The sequence below is a fragment of the Adiantum capillus-veneris genome, chromosome 13, assembly GCF_014529385.1.
Source record: "Adiantum capillus-veneris isolate H3 chromosome 13, ASM1452938v2, whole genome shotgun sequence".
Lineage (NCBI taxonomy): Eukaryota > Viridiplantae > Streptophyta > Polypodiopsida > Polypodiales > Pteridaceae > Adiantum > Adiantum capillus-veneris.
This window is the reverse complement of record NC_140943.1, coordinates 150,557,552-150,582,539: the sequence shown is the minus strand read 5'-3', so window position 1 is coordinate 150,582,539 and position 24,988 is coordinate 150,557,552.

The window sequence follows — 24,988 nt, the reverse complement described above, 5'->3', positions numbered from 1 at the left end:
ACTTCTTCTATGACTATCCTTTACATCACAATCTTTTAAATGGACCACAACCATGTCATCAATGATGACTCATTTCTTTTGAACCTCCACCTCAAAACTCTCTCTTTCAAGCTTCATGAAATTATTGTGTTCAGCTAGAAGATCATTAAGATTGAAGGGTGTATCAAGGATAAAGGATACCTTGTGAAATTTATCAGCAGCTCCCAAAGACACTTTAAAGTCAAAAAGTCTTTTATCGACGATGACTACGGGCTCTTTTACCATAACTATTGCTTTTTTCCCTTGCTTTTATATCGTACTTTTGGTTGCTGTCCTTCTAAAGATAGTAGAGAAATCCAGGTCCTTTTTTGAGGTCTAGAAATGGACCTTGAGGGATACATGGTCCTACTCAACTACACAAGGTTATGAGTCCACATGTGAGGCATCCACATATGAACACCTAGCAAGGTCCTCTGTCCCCATAGTATCCATAATATCCTTAGACTCAAACTCAAGTTTCTTTGTCCCCATAGTATCCATAATATTCAAAGATTCAAACTCAAGGTTCTCTCCACCAATCATATCCATAGACTATAGACTGGGAAGTTGACATTTCTCTCACATTTTTCTTGATGGAATCTTTTACAATTGAGAAGGATCCTCCTCTACGTACCCAAACACACACTCTAGATCTATTTTTCGTGTCTTCCTTTTGTAGAATGCATACTAATGAATACCAGCTTGGGAAATAGCATTGTTTCTTAATTAATCAAATAAATTTTGATTAAACAAAAAATCTTAGAGAAATCCAAGGCACATACATTCAAATCCAAGGCATATATATTCAAATTCATTTTCAAAATTTTCCAATTTATCTAACTATTGATACATACAACCAACAACTATACTTATATATTTCCTAATATACTTATATATTTATATTTAAAATATATGTAAATAAAAAAGAATAAATATATTCCTTTCCTCCTACAGCACGTGAAGAAGATTCATTTCCTTGTGTTGATACATCAACGCATGTCATAGGAGGAAAGTGAACTGCTTCCCACCTTTCCTCCTACGGTGAGCATCGATGTATCTCTTAAACATAGTTTCATCTATGTGTACCTTTGACAAAAACACTATCTATATATCCATTGATGAAACAAAACAACAATTATGAAAAAATACCTTAATCTGGGTTAAGCATGGCTTTGTAATCCTTTTTTTATTTCTTCCTTTATGGGAGATCTGTGCTAGTTGTTCCAAAGAGACAACAAAGGTGATTTACCCCTCTCTCTCTCTGATATGGAAACCTCTCCCTCTCTCTCTCTCTCTCTCTCTCTCTCTCTCTTCTCTCTCTCTCTCTCTCTCACACACACACACACACACACACACACACACACACATGCTCAGAACCTCTCTCTCGCTCTCATGATTGTAACTCTCATCTCTCTCTATCTCACTCTCACGATGACTATATCTCTCAGCTCTTCTATATATATATATATATATATATATATATATGTAACATTTAATGGCCTAAAATCTTATGTGTAGCGGAAATTAGCATGAACATAGTGAGCATTTCATTAGAGTTGATTCCTAATGAGAATTACAAGAGTGCTTGGGTGGAGAGAGCAACAAAAAGCATAACACCTAGTTAGATAGCATCGACAATACTTTCAAAAGAGAGAGCAATTAAGCTATTGACAACAGTTGAGGACCGGATTTGCATGGAGCCGGTCCCCCCTCCAAAAGGCTTTGTATTATGGTTTCTCCCATCAAGAGAGACATTGTACAATACAATTCTTTGTGTTCCTTCAAGATGAGCTAGTGCAATGAAGATGGAAGCTTCATACACCAAGCAAAACACTTAATCAAACACAACTTGAATTATCCCCGTTCTCAGACCCAAGACCTCACACACCTTCGAAGATGGTGAGAGCTAGCAGGGTATGAGAGTAGATTGAGAGGAAAAAGAAGTATCTTACGAGAAAGAAGTACATCTCCTCACATAATCACTCATATTAGCATAGCTTAGCTTAGTAATTAGCTTGGTAGAGAAGATGAGTATGCATTGAAGCTTGGCTCTTGGTTGGATTTGCATCCACATGCCAAGAGAGTGTTGATGTAGGCTTCTATCTCACAAGCTTGGAGTAGGTGATGAGCTCTCCATTAAAGCTTGGGAGGAGATAGAGTATTTTCCCTTCACACATGGTCAAGTGTGAGAGTGTGTGTGTCAAAAAATCAGCCCCCTCTCTCTCTTGGGCGAGCCCTAGCTGCTAAGTTAGTCTGGCTTTTGCCTCATTGGACCTCCCCAGGTCAAGCCAATAGGGATTAAGCAGCATAAGTGATAGCCTTCTGACATGTGTCCCCCTTTCCCCTTTTGTGAGAGCTTTAGATAATTAAATAATTAAACTAAACTCTCATTGGACCCCTTTGCCTCCTGGCCAATAGGAATCAGGCAAGCCATGGGGCTCCTGAATGCTCATTGGACCCCTTAGGAGACTGCCCAATAGTCTTCTAGGACACTTAATTCTTATTGGTTTCTTTTATTAAATGTTTTTAAATTTATTAAACTAGATTTACTCTAGCCTAATTCTCATTGGTCCACTCCAAGGGTCTTCCAATAGGAATTGGGCATACCTTGTGGGCATCTGGCCTAGGGAGCTGTCATGTGTCCCTCATTCCCTTTGTGTAAAGGGAGCCTGTGTGTGTGTGTGTGTGGCTTTCTCTCTCATCCCCTAGCTTTGGGGCTCGCCCCCTCCCATGTAGGGATGTAGAAAGACTTTTTGGGCACACACTAAGCATCCAATTTTCCCTAAGGTTGACCTTTGGACACAACCTTTGAATTTTGGAACCTTAGCATTTTGGAAGTCTTAATGGGCTGAACCTTAGGGTCTTTTTAGCCCGTTGTTTCACATGGCTCTTTTGCAGATGGCCCCCCCTTTGGATCCCTATTTTCCCTCCTTTGGATCCCTACTGTGGCCGGTCTGCTAACTTAACCAATATTCTAGCTTTTTCTCCCTTGGCACTTCCCCACATTAAATGATCAGTTTAATATGAGAAAATCATTTAGGAGAATTAGATATTGATTATTATGACATTACCTCTCTCTTGAAATCATAGTCGTCCTCGACTATGGTGTAGAAAAGATAAAGCATATGCATGAGTCCTTTTCTTAGCGGGTAGAGGATCCCTATGTTACCCTACGACATCATTCCATAATGGATGACTAGTCCATTTGGCGCTTGAGAGCCTGAGGCTGCCGCAAGCATGTCTGCACATTAGTCCTATCAGTCTTCCATAGTAGAGTGACAAGCTCTACTTGGTGTTCGGGAGACGTCGTCTCCGCAAACTTGATCTAAGCCTGCATACTACTTCATTTTTGTGCACAAATAAAGAAAAAGAGAGTCTTATAAGACAAAAATTTTTGTTCATTTTTAACATTTTGTACATTTGCTTACTCTTGGGAAGCATTGTAAGCATTGACAAGGTTTAGGTTATCCTTTAATTGTATGCCTTGCATCCATCTAGCATCTTCAAAAGGATAATTCTTAAACTTAATAAGATATCGTCGGATAGTCTTACCGCCTCTTAATACCTTGTCTTCATGTCGGAGAATGGACTCGGGCTGCAGCACCTCCTCGTGGTCCTCGATCTCCGGTGGGTCTTCAATAGTTGGTTCTTGAGGTGGCTCTCCTTTGTAAGGCTTTAAGAGGCTCACATGAAAAGCATTGTGTATGAGCCAATGATTGGGCAACTTAAGTTGATAGGCCATCTCATTGATTGGCCTAAGAATCTGGAAGGGACCATAGTACCTTTTTGCTAGTTTAGCATAGTACTTTTGGTGGCCCGTAGGATTCTTGCCCGTCGTGTGCCTTAATCGAGCCTTGGGAAACTTTAACAAGACCCAATCGTTTTCTTTAAAGGCTTGGGCTCTTCTGTGCTTGTCAGCAGCAGCCTTTTGCCTTTGCTGTGAGATAGAGATAGCATCCTTAATCTTTTGGAAAGATTCTTGTAGGTCTCGGCTATACTCATCTGCAGCGAAGATCTTCCCATGTACCTTAAGTAGCAAGGGACTTTTTGATCTTCCCTCAATTACCTCGAAAGGTGCTTTTCCTGTAGAAGTATGTACAGTGTTATTGTAAGCATACTCTCCTAAGGGTAAGTACTTCTCCCATTGGGATCTTTGATCTACTTCCGTTACATAAGCTTTTAGTAGATCGAGAATAGTTAGGTTAGCTATTTCACTTTGGCCATCAGTTTGTGGATGATAGGCCGAAGAGAAGTTTAGCCTTGTTCCTAAATTCTCAAAGAGACCCTTCCAGAAATTACTGGTCATTCTAGGATCTCTATCCGACACTATGGACATTGGCAAGCCATGGTACTTGAAAATTTGTGAAATGAAGAGGGTTGCCATTTGATGGGCTTTGATAGTCTTTTTGACAGGTATAAAATGAGCTTGTTTACTGAACCTGTCTACTATCGTCCATATTCCCGTATTCCCATGGATAGACTTAGGCAATCCAAAGATAAAATCCATGGATATGCTCTCCCATGGTGAATTAGGGATTGGCAAGGGTTGAAGCAATCCAAGTTGCTTCCCTCTATCAAATTTTGTCTTTTGACCACCACACATTTGGAAACATACTCATGTATGTTCACTTTCATGGTAGGCCAATAGAAATATGTTTCAATTCCCTTTAGGGTAGACTGAATCCCTCTATGCCCTGCATATGGGGGAGCATGAGATTCATACATTACTTTCTCACGTAGTGAGTTAGTAACGCATAGTCTATTGCCATAGAGAAGATAACCATCTTGTAAAGTAAATGGTTCTTCTTTCTTCCCTAAGCAAGGGCTGAAATCACATCTCTAAAATCGGGATCAATAGCATACTCATCTATCATTAAAGATAGATCATTGTGAGTTGCTATGGAAACCGCATTCACTCTCAGGTCGTCTTGAGAGTGCATCGGCTACTTGATTATGCTTGCCAGCAATGTGAGCAATATGAAAATGAAATTGCGAAAGGAAATTTGCCCACCTCATTTGTTTGTCGGAGAGCTTGGTCTGCGTCATGAAGTACTTAAGACTTTGGTGATCCGTTCGCAGAATGAAAGGAGTCCCCAATAAATAGTGCTTCCATGAGTCTAAGGCATGTAGAACTGCAAGGAGTTCTTTTTCGTATATGCCTAGAGCTTGCTCAACAGGGTCGAGCCTTCGACTCTCATAGCCTATGGCGTGCCCTTCTTGGAGCAAAACAGCCCCAAGGCAATCACCACAAGCATCACATTGGACCTCAAATGGTTTTGAGAGATCCGGTAGTGTAAGCACAGGTTGAGAGATAAGCTTTTCTTTAAGCTTTTCGAAAGCATTGTTCTCCTTAGCAGACCACGTATACCTAACATTTTTCTTTGTTAGGTCATGTAATGGTCCCGCAATTTGTGAGAACTTTTCTATGAAGCGTCTATAGTATGCACACATACCTATAAAGCTTCTTAGTTCATGAAGATTCCTTGGGTTTAGGCCATCCTTTTATTACCTCTAACTTGGATGGATCCATTTGGATTCCATCTTGAGAGATAATGTGACCTAAATATTGAATCTCTTGCAAGAAAAATTCACTTTTCTTTCGATTAACATAAAGTTTATTCTCTCTTAAAACTTGAAATATTACCTGGAGGTGTTGCTTATGTTCCTCTAATGAATTAGAGTAGATGATAATATCATCAAAGAACACTCCAGTGAAGGTTCGATGAGGTCTGAACAGCTTCTCCATCAAGCGGTTAAATGTGGCTGGTGCATTAGTCAAGCCAAAAGGCATGACAATGTATTCGTAAAGACCAAATGTAGTACGAAATGCGGTCTTTACAATGTCTTGATCAACTATCCTTATTTGATGATAGCCACTTTTTAGGTCAATCCTACTGAAGTAGGTCGATCCTTGTAGCTTATCAAATAGGTCTTCTACCTGTGGAACGGGAAACCTATTCTTGATAGTGATCCTATTTAGTGCTCTATAGTCGACACACATACGATATGTGCGTCTTTCTTTTGCACTAATAGCACAGGTGAGCAAAATGGAGATGAGCTAGGCCTAACCATGCCCTTCTCAATTAACTCATGCACTTGCCGCATAATCTCCTCTTGTTGAGCTTGAGAAACTCTATAAGGAGGTTTGTTAGGCGGTGAACTTCCTGGAAGAAGTTCAATTGCATGGTCGTCATTACCTCGTTTAGGAGGTAGCTCAGAAGGGATGTCGTCAATAAAGACATCTTGAAACCCCTTGAGAAAATTGGATAACTCTAATTCCTTTTGGTTGCTTTTATTTTCTTTTGCTAAAGCATTAGGTTCATTTTGAGAATCTTTAACAAAAATCATGTACACGGAAATAGAGCTCTTTATTGACTTGTTGAAAGCTGGTGTATGTACAATGGGGATGGTGTTACCCATCTCCCTAGCATCTATATACATGTCCTTTTCCCTGAACTTAAAGGAGATTCTCCTTTCAGGAAATTTAACATGGGTAGCCAGACGGTCAAACCATGGTGCCCCTAGGATTACATCCTCATGCTTGAGAGGAGAGATAAAGAAATCCTCTTTGTCCACATAGCCTTGGACATGAAGCCTCAATTTCCCGATTAAGGGAGTGACTGAAGCTTCTTGCCCCTTGAAGGCACTGTCTGCGGGTAGGATATCTCCCATCTCGTAGGATTGTATGCCTAGCTTGGTGGCTAACTCCATAGATATGAAATTGTGAGTAGAACCAGGGTCAAAGAGAATAAAAGCATCATGTTCTCTTACCTTTCCCCAAGCATGGCATAGAGGAGATCCTTTGTGGTGAGTTTGGTGAATCTCCTCCTCTTGGATTTCAACCAAAGAAGCTCTAGGAGGATCTTGGCGGTTGTTCTTTTGGGGACAAGCGCGGTACGCATGCCCTTGTTCGCCGCACTTGAAACACCGGTTATCTTTACGATAACGCTCAAGCTCTTCAGGAGAGAGTTTATTCTTTCCTTTGTAAACTCCCTTCTCTTTAGCTTTGTTGGAATTGCCCTTAGGAGACTTTTGGACATTGTCCTTCCCCTTAGGCTCATTGGAACCTTTGTTTTCCGGGGGCTTATTATTTCTTTTACCCCCCGTTTGGAAATTGATTCGCGAGGCCACCATAGTATGGTGTATTACCGCCGATATGGTACGTGGCCTTTGGGAGTTGACATACTCCGCCATTTCTTCGGTTAAGCCCGCACAAAATTGTTGCTTTTGCTCTCCAAAATCCAACTTTTTGAAGACAGTGGCTTTGAGTTGTAGGTCCCAAAACTTGTCTACATATTTGTGGATGGATTCATTGGGAGAGAGCTTTAAGCTTCGCCATTCGGTGAGTACTTTGTCTTTGGCATCGGTGGCCAAAAACTGCTTCATAATGGAAGCTCTTAAAGCCTTCCATGTTCGTGGAGCTTCACCGTTGGCTCGTAGGCTAGACCACCATTGTCTGGCGGACTTTTGAAAGTGCATAGCTACATGGCGTAGCTTAGAGGACTCCGTGAAGCCCTCATCTCCAAACGCCGCATCGAATTGCTGGATAAAGGCCAAAACTTTGTCTGTAGCACCGAAGGTGCCATCATAGGTAAGGAAAGAGATGCTCTTCCCTCCCTCTTTGAATTTCTTCAACTTGGACGACCTCTTCCATGCGGCATAGGATTTCCTATGGCCTCTTCTTTTTGATGGTTCAAAAGTTGCACCATCACTTTCTTCAGAAGATGAAGAATTTGAAGAAGGTGGAGAAGAGGGTGACCTCTTTCTCGCCTTTTTCTTGTCTTGATCTTTGTCGTCCTCACCATAGCTTTCATAAGAGGAAGAGGATAAAGAAGATGGAGAAGAGGGTGTCCTCTTTCTCGCCTTTTTCTTCTCTTGCTTTTTATCATCCCTCTTTGAATTATGGCGTGGAGAAGAGTGTGATGGTCTTCTCCGCTTTGGTGGTGATGGAGAGCGTTTAGCCCACCGTCTTTGTGGAGCCATCTCCGCCGAGGTGGCGGGAGACTCGCTTCTTTCTCGTTCCTTCGGTGGAGGCTCTTGAGTTCTCCTTTGGGAAGGAGATGCATCATCAAGAAGTAAGTCCTTGAGCCCTTCATATGGATTCTCTTTTTCTTCCCGAATCGGAGAGAGACCTCTTTTGGTAGTCTCACAAGGAGGCTTCCTAGGTGTTCTCTCGTCATGGTGATGAGCTTGGAGAATCCCGTGAGCACGGAGCTGCCGTTGCACTTCACTTTGGAGAGATGGATTGCCCATGGCTTGTTGAAGCCTAGAAACAAGATAATTAACAAGCATTGAAGCATCATTAGTAGCTTGCTCATGAGCAAAATCAAAGTTATCAACATTAATTTCACTCTCTTTAATATTGTCAGCCATTCTAACAACTTTTAGGTGTAAACTTTTTAGGTGTACTTTGGCACTTCAAGCCCTAGTTGCTACTCCTCTTTACCCCTTTAGAAAAAGCACTCAAGCTACTGTACCCGCGGCTCGAATACCATTAATTGCAAGGAATAGAAGAGAGGGTCTTTCGACACCAAAACAGCACCGGCTCCTGTCAAGCTTCTAATAGCTCAATAGTGGTTAAGCCGTAGGCAAGCCCCGTAGGAATCCACTATTAAGACCATAGCTCTCGACGGTGATGCCCCGTTAACTGCACAAAGGCAGGCGCACTGCAAGGCTGAAAAATCCCTATTCTACTTACTCACAGGCAATTAATAATACCAACCATTTGTAGCTAGCTTGAGGACCTCCCTTCTTGAGCAAGAAAAGAGAAACCTTGAGCTCTGATACCAATGTAACATTTAATGGCCTAAAATCTTATGTGTAGCGGAAATTAGCATGAACATAGTGAGCATTTCATTAGAGTTGATTCCTAATGAGAATTACAAGAGTGCTTGGGTGGAGAGAGCAACAAAAAGCATAACACCTAGTTAGATAGCATCGACAATACTTTCAAAAGAGAGAGAAATTAAGCTATTGACAACAGTTGAGGACCGGATTTGCATGGAGCCGGTCCCCCCTCCAAAAGGCTTTGTATTATGGTTTCTCCCATCAAGAGAGACATTGTACAATACAATTCTTTGTGTTCCTTCAAGACGAGCTAGTGCAATGAAGATGGAAGCTTCATACACCAAGCAAAACACTTAATCAAACACAACTTGAATTATCCCCGTTCTCAGACCCAAGACCTCACACACCTTCGAAGATGGTGAGAGCTAGCAGGGTATGAGAGTAGATTGAGAGGAAAAAGAAGTATCTTACGAGAAAGAAGTACATCTCCTCACATAATCACTCATATTAGCATAGCTTAGCTTAGTAATTAGCTTGGTAGAGAAGATGAGCATGCATTGAAGCTTGGCTCTTGGTTGGATTTGCATCCACATGCCAAGAGAGTGTTGATGTAGGCTTCTATCTCACAAGCTTGGAGTAGGTGATGAGCTCTCCATTAAAGCTTGGGAGGAGATAGAGTATTTTCCCTTCACACATGGTCAAGTGTGAGAGTGTGTGTGTCAAAAAATCAGCCCCCTCTCTCTCTTGGGCGAGCCCTAGCTGCTAAGTTAGTCTGGCTTTTGCCTCATTGGACCTCCCCAGGTCAAGCCAATAGGGATTAAGCAGCATAAGTGATAGCCTTCTGACATGTGTCCCCCTTTCCCCTTTTGTGAGAGCTTTAGATAATTAAATAATTAAACTAAACTCTCATTGGACCCCTTTGCCTCCTGGCCAATAGGAATCAGGCAAGCCATGGGGCTCCTGAATGCTCATTGGACCCCTTAGGAGACTGCCCAATAGTCTTCTAGGACACTTAATTCTTATTGGTTTCTTTTATTAAATGTTTTTAAATTTATTAAACTAGATTTACTCTAGCCTAATTCTCATTGGTCCACTTCAAGGGTCTTCCAATAGGAATTGGGCATACCTTGTGGGCATCTGGCCTAGGGAGCTGTCATGTGTCCCTCATTCCCTTTGTGTAAAGGGAGCCTGTGTGTGTGTGTGTGGCTTTCTCTCTCATCCCCTAGCTTTGGGGCTCGCCCCCTCCCATGTAGGGATGTAGAAAGACTTTTTGGGCACACACTAAGCATCCAATTTTCCCTAAGGTTGACCTTTGGACACAACCTTTGAATTTTGGAACCTTAGCATTTTGGAAGTCTTAATGGGCTGAACCTTAGGGTCTTTTTAGCCCGTTGTTTCACATGGCTCTTTTGCAGATGGCCCCCCCCTTTGGATCCCTATTTTCCCTCCTTTGGATCCCTACTGTGGCCGGTCTGCTAACTTAACCAATATTCTAGCTTTTTCTCCCTTGGCACTTCCCCACATTAAATGATCAGTTTAATATGAGAAAATCATTTAGGAGAATTAGATATTGATTATTATGACAATATATATATATATATATATATATATACACTCACGACTGTATCTCTCAAAACTCTCTCTCTCTCTCTCTCTCTCTCTCTCTCTCTCTCTCTCTCTCTCTCTCTCTTCTCTCTCTCTCTCTCTCTCTCTCTCTCTCTCTCTCACACACACACACACACACACACACACACACACACACAACAACAACAACAAAATATTATATTTGGTTGTTGGTGTCATGCAATGTCCACTACCAAATTAAAGCATTACACATGTAAATTGACTACTGATAACTAGAGGTCATTTAATACATCGTATGTGTCAAATTATTTTTTTCACATTTCCATTGACTTGACATACCACATCTAGTGGGTGTGAACAACTTCATTATGATGACTCCAAAGGAGGTGAAGCAAACCAAGTATCAGGCTACTCAATCATAGAAATGGGTATGAAACTTGAAACACGGAACAAAACATGGGATCAACAGAGAGATAATTTGGCAGTACGGCCAACCAATGGGGTAGTGCAGTCCAAGGCATCCACCTCCACGATGAGAATTGGGCAAGAGAGAAAAAACCACCACCGCAAATTGAGGAAGAACATGTGACATCAGGACTAGAAGAGGTCAACACAAGTCACATCTACCAAGCAATTGTTTTGAAGGCTTTAAGAAGAGCGGGTGCAAAGCATAAATGTAGAGGTAGGCCAGTCAATTTCCAAGAATGGGTTAAAAAATACAATGGATCGTGGGATCCATATGACCACTTGGAAAGCTTTAGGCAAGCACTAATAGAAGAAAGAATAGCGGACTTCCACACTTAGCTCGAAGGGTTTGGAATGACTATGGCATAGTACGGGAGAAACTATACCTAGAGTAAGTGAGAAAGGACTTATACAACAGAGAAAGCAAATACATTATCTCCACAAGATTGAGCATTTGGCTTTCCTTGCAAGCTTCACAACCCAGCAAGTATACTTTTTGAAATGTAAAGTTTTAGTTTCTTAGTGTCGTGGGTATCCTAATTTGTCTCAAATGTATCAATACATCATGCAAGAAGAGTCAGCTAGATTCAATACAACCACAAACATTTTATTTGTATAATAAAAATATTTCCAAATTAAAATATACAGACATATAGATACCACACATGTTTTTTTCAATTTAAAACATGCACACAGACATTCATACACACGGAAACATGCAGTCAAAATTTATGTATGATATTCCATTCATATCGGCACATCTTGTGTATATATTGTCCATACATATCTTCTCCTAATGGCATGCAGGTGAGCTTCCATTCATTCCAGAATTTCCCCTGCATGTCAAAATTTCACTCTTTGTAGAGAGAAAAAGACGGATCAACACCTCACCCACCCCCCCTTACCGTACATACAAATAATTTCTTCTTCTAATGGCATACGGGTTACATTTCATTCATTCAAAATACTCCCCCACGTGCCGTAATGCCAATTAATGTGGGGGGGGGGGGGGGGGGGGAGAGAGAGAGAGAGAGAGAGAGAGAGAGAGAGAGAGAGAGAGAGAGAGAGAGAGAGAGAGAGTTTGAGAGTTTGAGAGTTTGAGAGAGTGCATGTGTGTGTGTGTGTGTGTGTGTGTTGCCTCATACAATTCAAAATTTTTAGATAACCTTTCATATACATCATCCAATAATCTATTATGCAGACACAAACTAACTAAATGGTTGGCCAGGTACACCTATATAAAAAACTAATTTCAAATTTTGAACAGTAAAAGACTTAGTTGTGGATGGGTTCCTTGAATTGAGAGTTTGTACCACATTGACTTGTCAAGCTCAATGCATACTAGGTTTCGTTGGTTGTTTCTTTTGTATATGGAAAACAATCGTTGTTACCTTGAGCATTGGGCAATGAGCAAACCATTTCTCCAATGTAGTTTGAGGGGTATTTCTCATTCATAGAATCACATACATTTGTGGATCCAAAAAATATATTTTAGCCTAGCTTTGTTGAGCAAGTTATTCTCCAATCCAAAGCCAGAAGCTAATAAGTAAGTTAAACAAGATGATGGGACACATATATAGACAATCATATCAATTACCTTTGCATATGGATCTTGCAATATATTGATATCCACAGAGTCGATTGCTAAATTGCTTGACCCATATGCTGGTTCTTTTATTGAGTACATGATTTCTTTATGGGTGAAAGCATGTTAACCTATCGCGCTTTTTGTGCTAGTTAGCAGTTTCAAGTTAGCACATCTTCGAAAAGTTGGGCGTCCGGTAAATTTTTTACAAATAATATCAAAATTTGTCGGAGGTTGTACATTTGGATTCCTTGTTTCAAGTGCTTTCTATTGATATATCATATGTCATAGATCTTGGAGATGTAACTCAAGTTATTGTACTAGTTAGCATATGTCAAAATTGTGCTAGTTAGCATTGTCCGGGACATGAAAAAGCATGACACGATAACATGCTTTCACCCTTATTTCTCTCATCTATCTCAGAGGTGAGTGCGTGATATCTATTCTTTTCAACTTCTGCAACAATAAATTGCTTTCTCCTCTCCCTTACTTTTTTAGCATTCTCAGCTCGGCGGCTGGCTTCCTGCTCGGCTTTGTTGATAATGTTCACTTCATGGGAAACTTCTATAATTTTTACTTCTACATGTGCTCGTGCTAGAGGTATCAACAAAATCTCCGTCATTTTGGTGTCAATGAATTCATTGGGCAAGAGAAGTTTGTCATATCTTCACCTTAGTCTCTTCAAGGTCAATCAATGTTCATGCGTAGCTACAAGGAAAAGATCGTTGAATTATTTCAACAAAAAATCCTCAGCTATCTCTTGAAGGGAAAGCATGGAAACGTTTTTCCACCTTATCAAACCTGCACATGCCTCTTTACAAATAGACCTAACCAACCTTTGAAATGGAAGCTTGGGTACACATAAATCAACGCATTTTTTATCTTTCCTCATTTCCTTGAACAACCCCAAGCTTCTTTGTATATTCCTCATTCTTGGCCCCTTCAAAATCTTCATTGGCTTTCCAACCCTCATTTTTTTTATGGTTGATTTTCCACCTACCTTCGCACTTACTCTTTGCCTGCCTTCCTTGCACTCGCGTTGATTCTTGCCAGTATCCTGAATTTGAATCAAGCTCTCTCTCTCTCTCTCTCTCTCTCTCTCTCTCTCTCTCTCTCTCTCTCTCTCTCTCTCTCTCTCTCTCTCACACACACACACACACACACACACACACACATGCACACACGTATACACACACTCTCTTTGTCACAGATGTCATAGTGCCAAATCAAACTGATGCAAACTCATGTGGGTGAAGATGTCTCCTCCATACAGAGTACATATTGCATATCCTATTTGCATTAAAGCCATTCATGTCAAAGGTGGGTGTTTTACAATGTATTACAGTAACTTGATGGTTGTATAGATTGAAAGACTCACCTAAATTTCTTTTAATTTTGTAGAATGTATTAGAGAGATACACTTTATAAAACTTACAACAATAAATCACTATGCTTATCCACTAGCATCTATTGGTTGTCTATGTTCCTCAAATTTTGGATGCAAAAGGCAACTTCGTGGATGATCATGCGGTAGAGATGACAATGAATGGTGAGGGACCTAAGCCAGTGGAATCAAGAGACCGGGTCCCTAAAAAGCCAATGCAAGATTAACAGAAGGCACAAGAGAAAAAGATATTCACCATCTGGAGGAACAAGAGGAAAAAGAAGATATTCACTACTAAGGACAAAGGAGCCCAAGATTTCTCAATAATATATACTCCCAAGACTCAACCAAAGTCCTCTTTAATTCAAACAAAAGAGCCTGAACCTACTAAGGTTGAAACAAAACTCAAGAAGCGGACACCTCTGCCACATGAAAAAACAGGAGTCTCGGACCATGGAAGCATAACTGCGTGAGGAGGAGAACCTTCACAAAAAAGAGGACAACATCAACACTAGATACTGAGCTCAATGCTAGTGAAACCAAGTATGGACCTTTGCTACAAGTAGATATGGTTGTTCAGATAATATCCAATGTAGTGAAATGAAAGAGTCATTCTAGTTTCTAATTACTTATATGTTCCACAAAATGTTTGCAGAGATTGATTATTTTGGACCTCAATAGAGTGCTTCTGCTATGAGAGCCATATATACAAGATGCACACAGCATGGAATTTAGTAATTTTTGGGTGGACAATCGAATGGTTATTGTTCGTCCAAGTACCAAGGATTTTTTGTATTTTTATCCTTCCACAGTTTCAGGGTTGCAATTTGGTCTTCAATGCGGTCCCAAAACCTCAAGCCACTGATGGGGATTGTTTATACCAAAGTGAGAATTCAAAAATAAGAACTCAATTTTGTGTATAGCAAAAAATATTATGTTGTAATCGAGGGCCACTACCACCCTAAAAAGTCCAATGTAAACAAGTTTTATAAACCTTTTTTTCCAAATCCATGTGTCTTTTGATGCTCACAATACTTTATTGATAGAGATGACACACGGCACAAATGCTTTCTTAATCCATCTAGCATAACCCTTTCCTCACTCCCATTTTAAGGGCATCTTCATGATTTCAACCTAGAGGACCTTTTGATCCTATATTTGTAGCAATTGTATCTAAGCCCCTTGTCTACTTTGAATTTGTACTTGCCAATACACTACATTATACTAACTCTATACATAAAAGGGATTCTTTGTGTTAAGATAGTGCCAATGCTTTGTTAGAGAGAGAGAGAGAGAGTTGAAACCTTGTCACTCTTAATGCACATTTGAAATAAAGACTTGTATTTATCCAGAAGTTGTATTTTTATGGAATTCATCCAAGATGCATTACACTGAAATGGTTTAAACTCGGTCACAAAGATCTGTACAAAAAAACTTGCTTTCTTTCTTCATTGCATTACTTTACATTTGCCCAGCAAGAAATAAACTTTTGAGGAGTTGTTGTCCACTGTCTCTTCGACTATGTTATGTTAGAGCTGGAGAAAGTTGCAGTGCTCCCTTATTGTTATCACTATCACAAGGTTGAGGCCTCTATCCACCACTTCCACATCTATGACAGCATTGTTCTCCAAATCGGATGACTCTTGATCAAGAGACACATAGCAACTTTCGATAAAGTAAGAACGCTTCTATCAAAAGGAGACGATAAGCAATTGAGTGGCAATCATATACTTGACAACCAAAGTATCAAGTGAAATCTAGTAGCATATACCATCAATCTCTTTCACATGCCAACCTCGATCGAGAAGCCATAGAAGAAAGAATCAAGGGATCCTCAAAGTAACATAAGTTTAGTGACATGTACATGGCAGGAGTGAAAAAGCTCAACAAATATACTAATAAGACATAAATTTGTAAGGTTCACCAATTTAGTGGGTATAGAGTTTTGAAAAGACTTTGTACATTCCTATAGAGCTTACTCTGCAATGCCTCACTCAATGTTGTGTTGGGAACCGCCCCGGCCAGTCCACAAAGTTTCAATTGATTGGTAGAGGAATCTTTACCAGTGTCCATTTTTTACTCCTTTGGTTGAGTTGGTAAAAATGGTCATAGAATAATATGGCTTCATGTGCACGGCACTTACTAGTTCTTCTTGCATAATGTAAGATACCAATGTGAGCATGGGTTACAGAGATGAGCCCTATAATGCAGTGCACAAGCTTCCATTCCTCATACGAGAAAGGATAAACATCTGTAAATGTAAGAGCTAAATATATGAGACTAAAAATGAAGGGTAAGCATCTTAAAATAAAAGAGCTAAATGTGAGAACCCACTTACAATTACATTGTGGATAATGTATCATTGAGATATTACAGCCATGAGAAATAACATCAGAGTGAATAAAAACGTGTTGAGCTAAAACCTCTTTAACAGTCTTCTTACCAACTTCCACCTTAAAATCCAACACTCTTGCTCTGAATGCAGAACAAAAAATATTTGTTGAACGGTATCTTGGTTGCATGAGAGCCCATGAACCTTTGCTAATCCTCTGTTCTTGCCATTGATTATCTATAGTGAGATAATTGAAATGGAACTAGAGCTTATGCTGGTGCATAGCCTTCTTGATAGATTCATGGTAAGATTAGCTAGTAAAAGAGTAGAGCAATCCCTAGATCTTTTTGGCGGAAAGAAGAAGAAGCCATGGTTCTAAGAGAAAGATAGCCTTATAATGGAGGAAGATTTAGTTTTGAAAGCTTTTAATGGAGGGAGAAAGATAGCATCCTAATGTATAGCAAAGTCACTATCTCTTAGTACCTAACGGCTATAGTGTCTCTTAGCAGCGGGTCCACTTATTGAAGAAGAAGCCAACTCCTTAAGAAGAAGTTATCTTTCTTTAAAAACAAGATTCTACCAATTTTATAATGCTTATTTTTATTTCTTATTTTATTTCATTTATTTTCTATGTAACGTAGCATTGCTACTCATTGGGGTGAAATAGAGTGCATAGAGACATGAGAAAATGACAACCGAGGTGATAACAGAGACCTAAATTCATTTATCATCAAGTTTCATCAATATTTAAGTGGGTTTGCCCATCCGGTGAATCTATATAGTGGTTCTCCAAGGAGCCTGTAGTCAAAAAAATTGGTTGTGCACTGGGCAGCAAGTTGTTTTTTTACCATATCTCTTAGCTTGTGCATGATTTTCACATGACACCAAAGAGAGAAAATGTTCTAAATGATGTTTTTTATCTTTGGTATAAGGGTTTGGGCTGATTCATAATGGTTTGTCAGTTATGACCAAAACAGTGTTCCTACTGCCTCTATGACGTGAAACGAAAAGCACTTTTTACGCACGCACGTGATCATAAACGCATCATGTGCCTAAATCAGCGTGTTAAACATGATGAGATAATCATGGAGCAACTTCATACATACTCAGTTAATCCATACATGCACTCGTATACGAAAAAACAATCATCGAGAGGGTGACTACTCATAAAAACGACATAGAGAGAGAGAGATGATGATGGCTATGAAGTTTAGAGCTTCTCATCATGCTTTAGAATTGATTAGGGACTGTCGAAAGGCTTCTTGATTTTTCGCAAGAGAGCGGTGATGAGAGCTACGTAGAGATATTCACCATGAAAGCTTACGGAGAGCGCCTACACCGTGAAATGAGAGAGGAGATAGTAACAAAGTAGAGAGAGAATATCCTTCTTTTTCTTCTTCTTTTTCTTCTTCTTCTTCTTCCCGAGAGAGAAGAGCTTATGGAGGTGGTGATGAAGAGTTTGCACCACTCCGTATAATAGATATGTGTAGCCTTGCGGTAGTAGACGCAACAGACGGCACTGAAAACTGAGCACTAACTAGCAATTTACAGGCACTATAGCTAGCTGGAGTGAGTCATAAGGCAAAAACTAGTGCTAGATTTTTGGCCAGGAATAGCTCCAGTTTTTTGCGCACTTTGTTAAAAACATACCTTTGCTTTTGGTGGTCAACTTTCTCACTTACCATTCAACAACAAAATTGGCCAATTGAACAGTATCTAGCCAATGAATTGGAACTTTAGCTAGACTATGCCGCACCGTAATGTCCCAACATAATTATGACTTTTTCGTACTGCCCTGGTGTATTTACGGTACCGCTTTTTATAAAAATAATAAATCCTGTTTGGTCCCGGTTTTGCTGCAGGTGATCATTTTCAAGTCCGACGGAGGCTAAAATTAATATTTTTATGCTTAGGTCATCCTAAAAAGCACATTGCTTTTGAAAAACACCGAGAAACACAAAAAGCTAACGATAGCGTAAAAAGCAAAAAAAAACGTAAAATTTTCTAAAATTGAACCACGGGCTTCCCTCGTCCACTGGAATAAGAAAGTGGACTCACGTTTCATTAAAAAGCACTAAAAACCATGAAAAACTAAAAATAGTGTGATAAGCACTCGAAAAGCAGATTTTTACAAAATTGAACCATAGCTTCCTTGAAACACGTAGATCAAGGATCCGACCTTGCTTTTTGCAAAAAATTACCTAAAAGCATAAAAAGAATGAAAAAGCTAAAAATAGCGGATTTTTCCAAAACTGAACCACACGCCCGTCTAACCTACTGAAACATGGAAACGGCCTTGCTTTTTGCTTTAGAATCTTCCAATACTGTCAATCAAGCATCTTAAGTCAAAAATTCAAAGTTGTTTTCTTATTTTTAAAAGAGACCCAAAAATTGCGGATCTTACACTTAATAACAAAGTTATTGATAGGCATCTTCTTGCCAAAACTCATGGTTAGTGAGGAAATATTGTGGTTATCAAAGAATAAGTTGTGATTGGCAGCACTTACATCTCATGGTGAGCAAGTATCCGTAGTAGTTAGCAATAGAGAAAGTTTTGATTGCATGCTTCACGATCAGCAAATAATAAGACCTTCAAAAAGGCTTTGTTGGCTAGACAGAGAAAATCCACAAGTGGCAGCAAACTCAAAATATTGGATAGTTCATTTTGTTGAGACCTTTTTTGAGAAATAAATTTTTGGGTGATATTTGAAGGTTTGAATGAAAGAAATTGTGTCCAAAATTAATAAAGAAACCTTAATTGTACATGTAAAATAATATGGTAGTGAATATAAAACAAGAGGAATGGGTGAGTGTGATATGGAAAGTGGGAGATTAATATCCAAATGAAACTATGTTTATAAATGGGTGGACTCAATTAGTTGAAATATTTTTACAAGTCTAGTTGTTGGTTAAGGATAAGTTTCATACCATATCTAGGATTTTATGGATAATGGTTGTGCCTTGTAAACATGGAAAACAAAGTATTGTTTATAGATTCTAATTCTGTTGAGATTTTATTCAAATGAAATAGGATCTAGCTCTCATCACCTTTGTTTGAGTTATCAACCTTGCTTGTGGTGTAGGATCCTTATATCCACAATAGGAAGGATAGAGGTCTTTCTCACTTCTATTACTCGTATCTTTGCTTCTTTAAATTGGAGTAAGGTGTTGTCAATGGAACTTGAGAATAAAGGAAGGCCAACTAGCAAGAAATATCTATTGGTGATATCACATAAGATGAAATTCACATGGACATACCATTCATTTATGTCTTCCCTATAAAAGAAATTATTACAGCTCATCCTAGGTGGAGATGACTAAGCAAAATCTCAAACACACCTAGGCTTCTCATACTCATCAAAGATAATGATAACATTGTGGGGGTTATACTTAATGATAGGATCATATGTCTTGCTAAACCATCCCTGAGGTACATGGTAGAAATGATTTCCGTTACTTGGCTTCTTTCAAATCTTGAATATGACCTTCTCACAAAAGCCATGCCTTTGGTTGAGCATAAAGGTCTTCTTAGTGAGAATGATCTATCAAGTGAAAACTTTCATCACGGTGAAATTGATATAAAGGACATATCTTTGTACGTAGATCTCATCCTTGTGAAACTTCTCCTTGACCCAAAACAATGGATCACAAATGTATCTATTTGATATTTGAGTTCACTACTCAAGTTAAGCATCAACGTATAGTTCCCATGCTATATAGAAGTTTGAAATGAGATAGTCCATGGTCCCTCTCAAAGTTTGAATCACTTCAACTCCCCAACAAACATTGAATCCAACTACATAGTTGAAAAGACATTTTTTATAAAATCACTTGGTAGTTTATTTGGGTAGTTTAAGCTATCCATCTAGACATAAGAGAAAGAGCTAACTAGCTTAGTGCACATGAATATCAAAATTGACTCTACTCTCATTATTCATAAAAAAGAAGCCTTGAAAAGGTTACACCATATACATGATGTAGAGCTAGTTCTTTGAATATTCTCTTTTTTCTTATTATGAGAAATTTTTTTATGGTACTTAGGTCTGTAATTTTCCTCTAGTCTTTGCTTCCTCACAATGGCTGCACGTGTCTTGAACTTCTTTACAACCTCAACAATTCTAATCATCACATAGTTTAACCTCAAATAGTAATACATGTCTTTTAAATCCAACCATGTCCTAAGTTGCAATAGCCTTTCAAACCTCTCATATGACACCTTGGTCTATAATCATTCTCTGGTCTTTCCTTCCCCATACTGGCTGCAAGTGCCTTGAACTTCTTGGCAATCTCAACAACCTAATCATGCTAGAGTTTAGCCCCAAATAATAATATATGTCTCCTAAATCCAACCATACCTTAAGATGAAGTAGCATTAAGTTTGCAAACTAGTCCTTTTGACTATCATCAATATCAATGAAGAATTGACAAAAAGATTTTTGATAGTGCGTGAGGTAACTATGATTAATGCCCTTTCAACAAGTTTTGGTTCTCGATAAAAAGAGAGTAAACCTTGGTTATAATTCCAAGGTAAAAGAGTTCTTTTGCATCCCTTGGAACCGTGTCACCATATTGTTGAACACTATCACCAAAACTTTGTTCCCCTTGTTAAAGCACTCAGAACTCACCTTATGGCCATTTCGAGCTATAAAAAACAAACAATCAAAGTTCCTTAGTACACTAGTCTAATAACCCAATCAAAGGTACTCTAATCAATTCATTCAAAAACTACAGTAGCAAATGACTCAATCATATTTCATACTAAAAAGGATATTATCCCCAATCAATGGATTCTTTTCCACACATTATTCATAAATACATGCAGGATGCATAACTAGCCCATTTAGTATGATTATTTAGGCTATCCCCATAACCTTAGGCTATGATATTAGCTGAAAGATTCTCTCCCAAAGGATCTATGCACAAGAAATATATAATTTATATGAGTATAGAAGCAATAGCATAGCAGGGAGAAATTTCATACCCAAAAATAGCATGGAGTTTAAGCCATGAGATGGATGAAACCAAGAGGTACCTAACAACTAGTGCTACCCCTGAATGTATAAGAGGCTAAGTGAAGGGTGAAAGTATGCATACACCACATTTATGGGGGGGGGGGGGGGGGGGGGGGGGGGGGGGGGGGGGGAGGAGGAGAGAGAGAGAGAGAGAGAGAGAGAGAGATGTTGAAATAGACTGCATATATTGGACTCTAAACTAAATGAAACAAGAAAACCATGAATTTATGCTATTAAAAAGAAGGCCTACATCATAGCCTTAGAAGAAGAAATAACTTGTAAGTGCACCGAATCCTATGTAGGATCAATTGGTGTACCCCTCTGCCCCCTAATACTACGGACAAAGAGAGACGCACTTTGCTAGTCACACTACAAATGAGATTGCTTTGCCTCCCTCTACGAGCCCAAGATCTAAAAGGATTCCAAAATACTAGGAGATGGTAGGAAATTAGCACCAACCATAACAATTTAGGTGCCATGCAAATTTGGTGTGACACTGGGTGTTTAAGCTAAGCCAAGGTAAAGTCCCCCAATGCTCTAGCCATGTAGGTCAGTTTAGCCCTCAATGTATTAGCCATGTAGATGAGCCTGAAAAAAAGAGGATCTAAGTGTCACTTCCGCTCCAACATACTCCTCCCACGTCATTGACTCTTCTCATGGACTATGCAATGTAGGTGACCCTAGTCTTGTATCCAAGATTGATCAAAGAGTAGTTCTTGTTGGTTGAGAGGCTTCTTGATTTGTTGTAGGAGAGTAGTGATGAGAGCTATATAGAGGTTTTTCCAACAAGGTTGATGGAAGCCCACAGCTTGATAGCTTACCCTACCATTCTATTTTATGCTTAATGAGGCCATGGAGGCCACCCAATGCTTCTACACTACCCAATTGGCCTTGCAATAGCTTTGTTTTGATCAGAGTGCCACACTATCCCCATGTGGCTCCATGTGTAACCCATGTGATTTCTTATCCATTCTAACTACTAGGATTGCATAGTTGTTATCCCTTATAATTTCCAAAAGATTTGCAAAAGTTTAAGGTTCCCTTGAAAGTTCAAAGTAGGTTTCAAGCCTTTAGATTTGTCCGATTTTAGAGCACAAAAAATTTGTGTAAAGTAATGCCCAATTTTCTTAAAAATTTAAGTTTCTCAATTTAGAGTTTTCTTTAGCCATTTATAATATATTAATGAAGGTTAAATTTAATGAAAAAGAAAGCGGGTACCTTGCAACCTCCCTAACTTGGAAATTGAAATGTCCTTATCTCAACAATATGTTGGGATAGTCCTTGAAGAGTGTTGATTTCCCTTTCCCAAGTAGCATCTTTAATTTTTTAAAAAGTCATCCAAGAATTCTCAAAATATATTTTTCATCAAGCGATTTAAATTTGCAGGATCATTTGTAAGACCAATTTGTAGTGGCCATAATAAGTGTTAAATGCGGTCTTGGGGATGTCTTTAGATTTGATGATAGCATGAGCGAAGACTAATATTTGTGAACATCTTGGCTCAATGTAGATAGTCATGCATCTCATATATATGGAAAATAAGATACTTATTCTTCACTATAACTTGTTCAAGGCCTCGATAATCATTGCATGGAAAAAATGATCCATCTTTCTTTGTTTGAAAGATAATATTTGTACCCCGAGTAGATATATTAGGTCTGATGAATACATGCTCGATAAGCTGTTGAAGTTACTCCTTAATATTTGTACATCTTTCTTTGTTTGAAAGATAATATTTGTACCCTGAGTAGATATATTAGGTCTGATGAATCCATGCTCGATAAGCTATTGAAGTTAATCCTTAAGCTTTATCGCTTCTAAGAGTGACATTTTGTAAGGCCTTTTTGATATTGATTCACACCGAGGAATGGACTTGATTTTATGATCCACTTCTCTATGTGGTGGAAGTTTGGTTAGCTCTATGGAAAGACATCAAAATATTTGTGTAACCACATTAGTTTAGGATCAGAAGATTGTTCTTCTACTTTGTTGAGTTTGACTAAAAAAATACGTTGTCCTTTGCGAGCACATTTCAAAAGATAACTTTCTTTGACCAAATGAGATTTTGGTCATTTGTTCTTTCCTTGAATTGAAGCTTCTTGGTCTTGGTTGTCGATGAATGATGGAATTCTTTGTGCACAATGGATATGCGCACGATGTCTAGTTAACCAGTCTATGTTAAGAATTCCATCATAATACCTACTAGAAGGGTTTGAAAGGTAGCTAAACTAGTATAGTCCCCTAACTTAAATTTTATCTTACCCATAGAGAAGTGAGACACGTTTGGTAATTCTACCCTCATTTTCTTTGTCGGCCTAAGCCTTAACCTCCTTAAACATCTCGATGAAAAAAAGGAATGAATTCTTCCACAGTCAATGAGAAGCTCAAATGATTCACCTTGATGATTTACAAGTGCCTGAATTAAATCATATTATTGACGTGCCCCAGAGTTGTCAATAGTAGCATGAATAGTTGCTCTTTTTCTCTTGTTCTTCTCCCAAGGTTGGTCCCCTTATGGGAACATGAACTTTTGAAGTAGCTCTCGTGAGTCCTTGCCCTCATCCGCCAATTCTTCCCCCATGGTTGACATATTCCTCTTCCTTAAACTTGGGTATCTGTAGATAAAGACCACCTCAAACAAGTGGTTCTAAAATGCTCTAGCTCATTGCATTCAAAGCATCAAAGACTGGAGCTTGGAGTTTTAACTTCTTGAGCCATATAGAACTACATGTTGAGGTCGATAGGGTGGGTTACTCAACCTTTGATTCTACGTCAAGGGCTTTCCCCTCCTAGCATCATTTCTTGAATTCCCATCGTTTCCCCTTTGAGACTTATCCATTGAGATATCCATTTTTTTAACTAAGGGTTTGGATCTTAGGAGAGCATCTTGCAGGTTGGTTAGCTCCATTGCTTCAAGGTGAGTGTTCATAGGAGCATTTAGAGCCTGGCAAAAAGGGTTACTTATTGTTTAGAAAACATCTCAGGAGCATAACACCTAAGGGCTATATATTTTGAGTAGTATTCTTCTAAAGTAAGCTGATATTGATGTAGATTCAAGAACTTCTTCATCTTAAGAGACTTGTAAGGAGGTGGGAGATATCACTTGTTTACAACAAACTTAATGTCTTCCCAAGTTTAGTTACCTTGTGCCACACCAATATCCTTGCAATGCTACCTTCACCAAAGCTTAGCATCATTGGCAAGACAAAGCATGCATAACATAGCTTTATTCTTAGTGCAAGTACCAATTGTAGTAAAGTAATCACTTTTGGAATACACTTCAATTAGAAATTTTTTACTTGCAAAATCAAGATAGATCCCTTGTCATTCTTGGGTATCCCATATTGCTTGGCAAGTAACTTGTTGTGCCAGCCCGAGGCGTGCTTCCTCCGCAGCAACAACAACATTAACCTAGATGTCATCTTGCGCCATGGCAAAACAAGAAGACCATAGTATTGATTATTTAGAGTCACATATGCAATAAGTTATTTTATCAATTCTTTAGGGTCACGTATCTAATGTATACATAACTTGAATGGCATAGCTAGCATGTGCAACATCCGTGCCACCAAGTTTCTAGGACCGGCCTCATGAGATTGCCTGATGCTTGATCTCAAATTCTTTTATGAGGTGTCATAACTACTACACTTAAATTAATTCATTAGTCTCTTTATTTTTTTAAGGCAGCCAAGAATGCACTAAGACTATATAAGATACACTCTCATAAACCTTAGGTAATTTTCTCTATTTAATTTCTCAATTTTATGACTAGCTTTAGCATAAATATATGATTTAAAGAATTACATTAATAAATTAATCTC